This window comes from Ursus arctos, unplaced genomic scaffold, assembly GCF_023065955.2.
Source record: "Ursus arctos isolate Adak ecotype North America unplaced genomic scaffold, UrsArc2.0 scaffold_24, whole genome shotgun sequence".
Classification (NCBI taxonomy): domain Eukaryota; kingdom Metazoa; phylum Chordata; class Mammalia; order Carnivora; family Ursidae; genus Ursus; species Ursus arctos.
The window spans coordinates 22,123,084-22,129,083 of record NW_026622919.1 but is presented as its reverse complement, the minus strand read 5'-3'; positions in this window follow the sequence as shown (position 1 = coordinate 22,129,083).

The window sequence follows — 6,000 nt, the reverse complement described above, 5'->3', positions numbered from 1 at the left end:
CCCTCTCCAACTTCCATGATGTGAACTCTCCAGCTTCTCTGGACAGCCTTCTGGCCCTCTCACTCTGGGTGCCTCCAGCCCAGACACACACCATCCACTGGCTACTGAGCGTCACCACCCTGTACCACCAACACCCAATGTCAGCGTGTCCGAAGCAGTTCCTTACCATCTCCGCCCCCCACCCTCACTCCTGGGGTCTATCAGTGAGTGGACAGATAAGCCCCATCCACCAAATCCCCAAGCTGCCCCTCTGGGAATCATCCCCCGGGTCTTGCTCTGCCAAGCAGTCCCAGTCCTGGTCTTGACATCCCACCTTCCCGACAGCCTCCTCCCCAGAGCTCCACTCCACCCCTCTGCTCTGCGGAGTCAGCCCGTCTTCTCTCAGCAGGGCCTTTACAAGTCTCCTACCACTTGCTATTCAAGTGTGCTCTTTGGATCAACAACACAGCATCACCTGGGAGCTTGTTAAAAATGATGGATCTCAGACCCCCACCTCAGACCTACTGAATCAGAATCTGCATTTTAACAAGACCCCCCAGGGATTCCCATGCATTTTAAAGGTTGAGAATTGCTATCCTAACCAATTTCCCAACCTCCAGCCTCCCCCCAACCCTAACCAACCCCAGACTTGACAAGCAATGTTTGCACCACTTAAAAGCCCTTAGTGACTCCCCACTGCCCTCGGGATTAAGTCCAAGCTCCTCAGCAAAATATCCAAGGTCCCCTTAACCTAGCGTTTGCCTTAAGGCTACCCCTTTAACCCTCCCTCCCGCTCTCCTGCCACATCTACCACCCTGTGGCGGCCGCAAGGCACAACTTAGGACACACTTTGCTCGTTCCTACCTCTGTGCCCTTGAACATGCTGTCCACCCTGCCTGGAATGTTCTTCTTCTTCTCCTTCTCCTTCTTCTTTTTAAGATTTTTTATTTATTTATTTGACAGAGATAGAGACAGCCAGCGAGAGAGGGAACACAAGCAGGGGGAGTGGGAGAGGAAGAAGCAGGCTCATAGCAGAGGAGCCTGATGTGGGGCTCGATCCCAGAACGCCAGGATCACGCCCTGAGCTGAAGGCAGATGCTTAACGACTGTGCCACCCAGGCGCCCCTGGAATGTTCTTCTGTCTCTTATCTGCCTGCATCCACTTGGTCCCAGCTGAGACCTTCTCTGACTCCATAAACATAATCACTTCCTTCCTGCCCATGTTAGCACTGTTCTGAGCACTAGCATAGCTCTTAAATCCTTGAAGTTATTTCTCTCTATGTCTATCACTCCCACCATCATGGGTGCTATCTGTGTCTCTCCTATGACCCATTCATGAAGATTCAATGAAGCGTTTGCTCAAAGACTGAATAATACATTTTCAACTTCTGTCGTGACAGCAACTATTAACAGGAGGAATGAAGATTAGACTGCAGGAGGAACTGGTGGAAAAGGGGAATACAGCAGGGCAAACATGCTACTCATCTGTCATCTCTCAGCCTGGAAACTTCCCAGGACCAAAGTCATCAACCACAAAATGTTAACTGCAAGGAGATTTTCAAGGTCCAGTCACCCAACCAAATGCCAGAGAGGGCAAGTGCTTTGCCCAAGGTCACACAGCTGGCTAGGGGCAGGGCTGGGATTAGATTCCAGGTAGCTCTGGGAAAAGACTGGGCAGATGGCTATTATACCCCATGAACCTCTTCCTTTCCTATCCATCTTAGCTCCCTAAAGGAAGTTCCCTTACGCCCTAATGTAATCAAAGGGACTACCTGGGCTCACTCACAGCTCTTAAAGCACCTGTTGGGATCTTGACTGGCTGGAGTTGCCAAAGCCCTGAGGATTAGAAGAGGTTATCCAATTATCCCCATGTCCCAGATTGGCAAACTGAGGTAAGCCAGACTCTGCGTCACACTGCCAGCTAATGGCAGAGGCAGGATTTGACACTAAGTACTGTGCTGTTCCCGTAGAAAGATCTGAAAGGCCAAAAATCCCACCGTGCAGAGTCACTATTTACAATAATCATGACGACTGGCCTCCTAATGCCTGGGGAATCCCCTCACTCCCACCAGTTCCCCTTTAAATCGAGCTTCTTTCCCTCTTGCACAGGATGTCTGACTTAGGAAAGAACCTGTACGCCCGCCCTCGCACCCCAGGCAGGCCTACTGGAGAGACCACCGCAGGGACATAACCTTTGACGGGGAAATCACCCTTCCCTGCGCCCCGCACTTGACAATGTCACTGTTGACATCAGCCCTAAGGTTAGTAGTACCGTCCACATTCTGAGATGGGGGAATTGAGGGTCGCAGAGTAGGAATTACTAACCGATGGGCAAAGCCAGTAAGTGGCTAGGCTGACTCTTGAACCCGGGTCTTTCTGACCCTAGCGTTTCTCTTTCTATTCGGCCACGCCAGGCTCTCCTACCCGGCAGGAAACCACCTGAGGCCTCGTACAGACTGGGTTACCTAGAGAAAGTAACTTAACCTCTCTGAACGCCCCAAGGTCAGAAGCTTTGCTTTCGGGAGAGAAAGCGAGACGCAAAACAAACGCAAACCCGCGGGCGCCGGCGCAGTTCTTTCCCGGAGCCCGGGGCTTTCTAATCCGGAGGGCGCGCCCCCAGCCCCCGGGACCCGCGAAACCAAGCGCCCGGCCGGCTAGCAGAAGCGAAACCTCAACACTCCTCAGCCTCCCCCGCTCGGTTCTGGGAACCAGAGAGCCAGGTTTCGTGGAAACGCGCGCGGCTGCAGCCGCCTCGAGCCCCGGGACCGCCCCGACCACAGCCCGCAGTCCCGGGCCGGGAGGTGCGGGGGCCGGCGCGGTCGGGCCCGAGCAGCAGCGCGACGCGCGCTTCCGCCCCGCTCGGCTCCGGCGGCGGCCGCGGCGGCCCCACAATCCCCTTCTGGCTCCGGGGACGGGCGGGGCGGGGCGGGGCGGGGCGGGCCGAGCGGGCGGAAATAATTTTCTGTTTGGTCCTCTCTGCCCCAGTCCCTTAGCCGCGGGACGCGCGAGTCGGGCAAGGATGCCGGAGGCGGGAAGCAGGAGCGGGAACGCGCTGCCCTGGCACGCTTAGAGGGGCGGGCGGAGAGGAGAAGAGCGGGGATTGAGCGCCTACTGTGTGCCTTACCGCTTTCCAAAAGGATTTTCGTTAGATCTTTACTACGGCAATTGCCAGAGGGAGTTAACGTCCCATTTAAGAGGGACAAGCTGAGCCTGAGAGGTGAAGTCACTCGCCGAAAACTGCACAGCCAAGATCAGCGTGACACCCCAAATCAGTGCTCAGTTATGCCAAGGAGAGCAAGACGAACTTGAACCACTTGCTGGCTGAGTCCCGCTCTTGCTCTTTTTTTTGTGGATAAGCACATAGTAGGTTCTCAGGAAAATATTGGAAGACCGGGAATAAACTTTCTAGCTCAGCCCTCGGAGTACCCGCCGCGAATCCAGCCCAACCCGGGCGGCACCGGGTTTCCCCAGACGTCGGAAGGGAGCGTTTGCGATGGGCGGACATCCCAGTTAAACACAGGCATTTGACCAACACGTGGTGGCGGAGCCCCAGACCTAGCGGAGGACAAGCTGGGTTCAAGTCCCTGGCTCTGCCGCTTTCCGGCTGTGTGACTTTGGGCAAGTCTCTTCATCCGCCAGAACCTCAGCTAATCTATTTATAAAATGGGATATTAACACCCATCCCAAAGGGTTATGGGAAGGATTAAACGAAACAGTGTTCCTAACACACTTACTAAACGCACAAATATCATCGCGCGTTCACCTCACAATCTTCGGGCGCTGCACCCGCACGGGATGAGAACCGGAGACAAAGCCTCCGCCGCCCCAGTCCCCACGTCGCCCACCCCTGGATGCAGGGACCAATGGGCCTTCGAGTGACCCTCGTCCCGCGAAACCCGAAACTTCGGTCATTTTGGCCGCGGTCGGTCCCGAAAGCAAATACTCAAATTTTCCGAAACTGGTGCATGGCTAGGGTTGACATTTTTGTGTTTAATTTTCTTGAAGTTTTATTCTTGTCGGGAAAAGTAATTCGTTAGAAACTCCTAAGTGAGACTTCTCGTCTGTTTCTTTTCGTATGAGCGAAGTTCACGAAGCGGACCAAGATACGGGCACTTGGCAGTCCTCGCAGGAATCCCGGTCCTCTGGCCCGCTCCGACAATCCCCTAGCTTTCGGCCCCATCCCCCAGGCACGGAAGCAGCAGAGACAGGCCTCCTCCCCGCCGCGCCCGTTTAGGCAGTGCTTCTACGTCCTGGCAGCCCTCAGGGATTCTCTGGTCCCTTGCAGGAGTGAGGGGAAGTGGAGGGCTGCAGTCCAGAGTTCAGCTTCCCCGACCTCCCAAACGCCAGTGTCGCTGGGATTAGGGAGTAAATCCCTGACGCCAAAGACCAGGTCAAGGACAAGTTCTCCCCCGTTTTACTCCCCCTCCTCTCCTGGGCGGGGATTCACCCCCCCCCCCCCTTCCCGGATGAAAGGTACTAAATAGACGCAAAGGGAGGGGCGGCGGCGGGTCCCGGCCCCTTGATGTTCCGGTTGAACAGGTGCTGGTGAAAAGGAGGCGGTCCCGGCGGAAGAGTCGGCCAGGGGGGCAGTGCGCGGAAGGGGGGGCAGCCTCCTCCCACCCTCAGGTCCCCCTGCGGGTCTTCCCCTCTCCTCTCCCTCTGCCCCTCCCCCGCAGGAAGCCTTCCCGGGCGCGAGGTCTTTGAAGTGTCGCTGAAGCCCTCAGGGCTGCCTTCTCCCCTCCGCCACCCCACCTCCCGCTGAGGGAGTGTGACCTTTGGTCCCTGAGGGCGTCCGCCCCCCTTAGGAAGGGAGGGGGTCAGATTGCGTCCTCCTGGCCCACTCCGGTCTTGGGATAAAGCCATCGAGCTGACTCCCCTCACTTCCTCCCAGACCCCATTTCAGGGGCTTTAGTCCTTTGGGGGTGCTGTGTGTGTGTTTGTTCTGTGTTTGTGTGCATGCCTAGAGGTCAAGTGTAACTGTGTTGTTTGCGGGCACTTCCGTAATTGTGGGTCTCTAACTGGCGTGGGTCTCTAAGTGTGCCTGCGGGGCCGGATTTGGGGATTGTGTCTCTCTGGGAGAGTCAGGTGCTGAGGCTGGATGAGACTGGGGGTGAGTTTGTGTCTGTGGGTGCCTCCGCGTGCCTCTAAGGGGTGCGAGTCCCTGTGCACGCGCGTCTGAGTCTATAAGCTGGATCGGAAGCTCCCTGAGGGCAGGAATCCATACCTGTTTTGTTCACTGCTCTATCCCAGCGGCTGCACATAGTCAGCATTCAATAAATATTTGTGTAATGAACAAATGTCTGCATGTGAGAGTGTCTACCCTCCAGATGAGCCTCCGAGGAAAGAGCCCACAAGCGGCCACCCAATGAGCACCCCCCCCACACACGGAAGGGCGAGCGGCCCGAGTAGCTCCCGTTCGTTCTAGCGCCCCTTCCTCTGATCTCCACCTCTGAGTTTCCTTGGAGTTGAACAGCAGAGACGAAGACCTGGGCGAAGGGTGATGTAGAATTGGAGAACCGGGGCCGAGACGGAAGGGCAGGCGGAGGGAGAGCTCAGGAGCAACAACCGAGAGCCACCGAAAGAAAAAGAAAGAGGGAAAATACGCGCGGAGCGAGCGAGCGAAAACCTCCCTACCAAGCCAGGCTTTGTTCCCTGAACCTAAGACTTTACCCGGCGGCGGGCGGCGGGCGGGCCGGGAGCGAGCGGAGGCGCGCGGCCATGGCTGCCGCGGCCGGGCAGGGGGGCCGGGGGGGCGGCGCGTGAGCGGGCGGCGCGGGGCGGGCGCGGGGCGGGCGGGCGCCCGCGATGTGCCACTCGGCGCCTCCCCCGCCGGGCCCGGGCTGTGCGGCGGCCGGGCGGCCCTGGTAGCTGGGCGCGCGGCGCGGAGGGGGCGAGCCCGGCGCGCGGGTCTCATTGTTGGGGGGGGGGCCCGTCGGGGCATGAGGGCGAGAGCACGGCGGGGGGGGCGGCCAGACAGAGCGAGCGAGGAGGAGGAGGAGGAGGACGCCGAGGAGGAGGAAG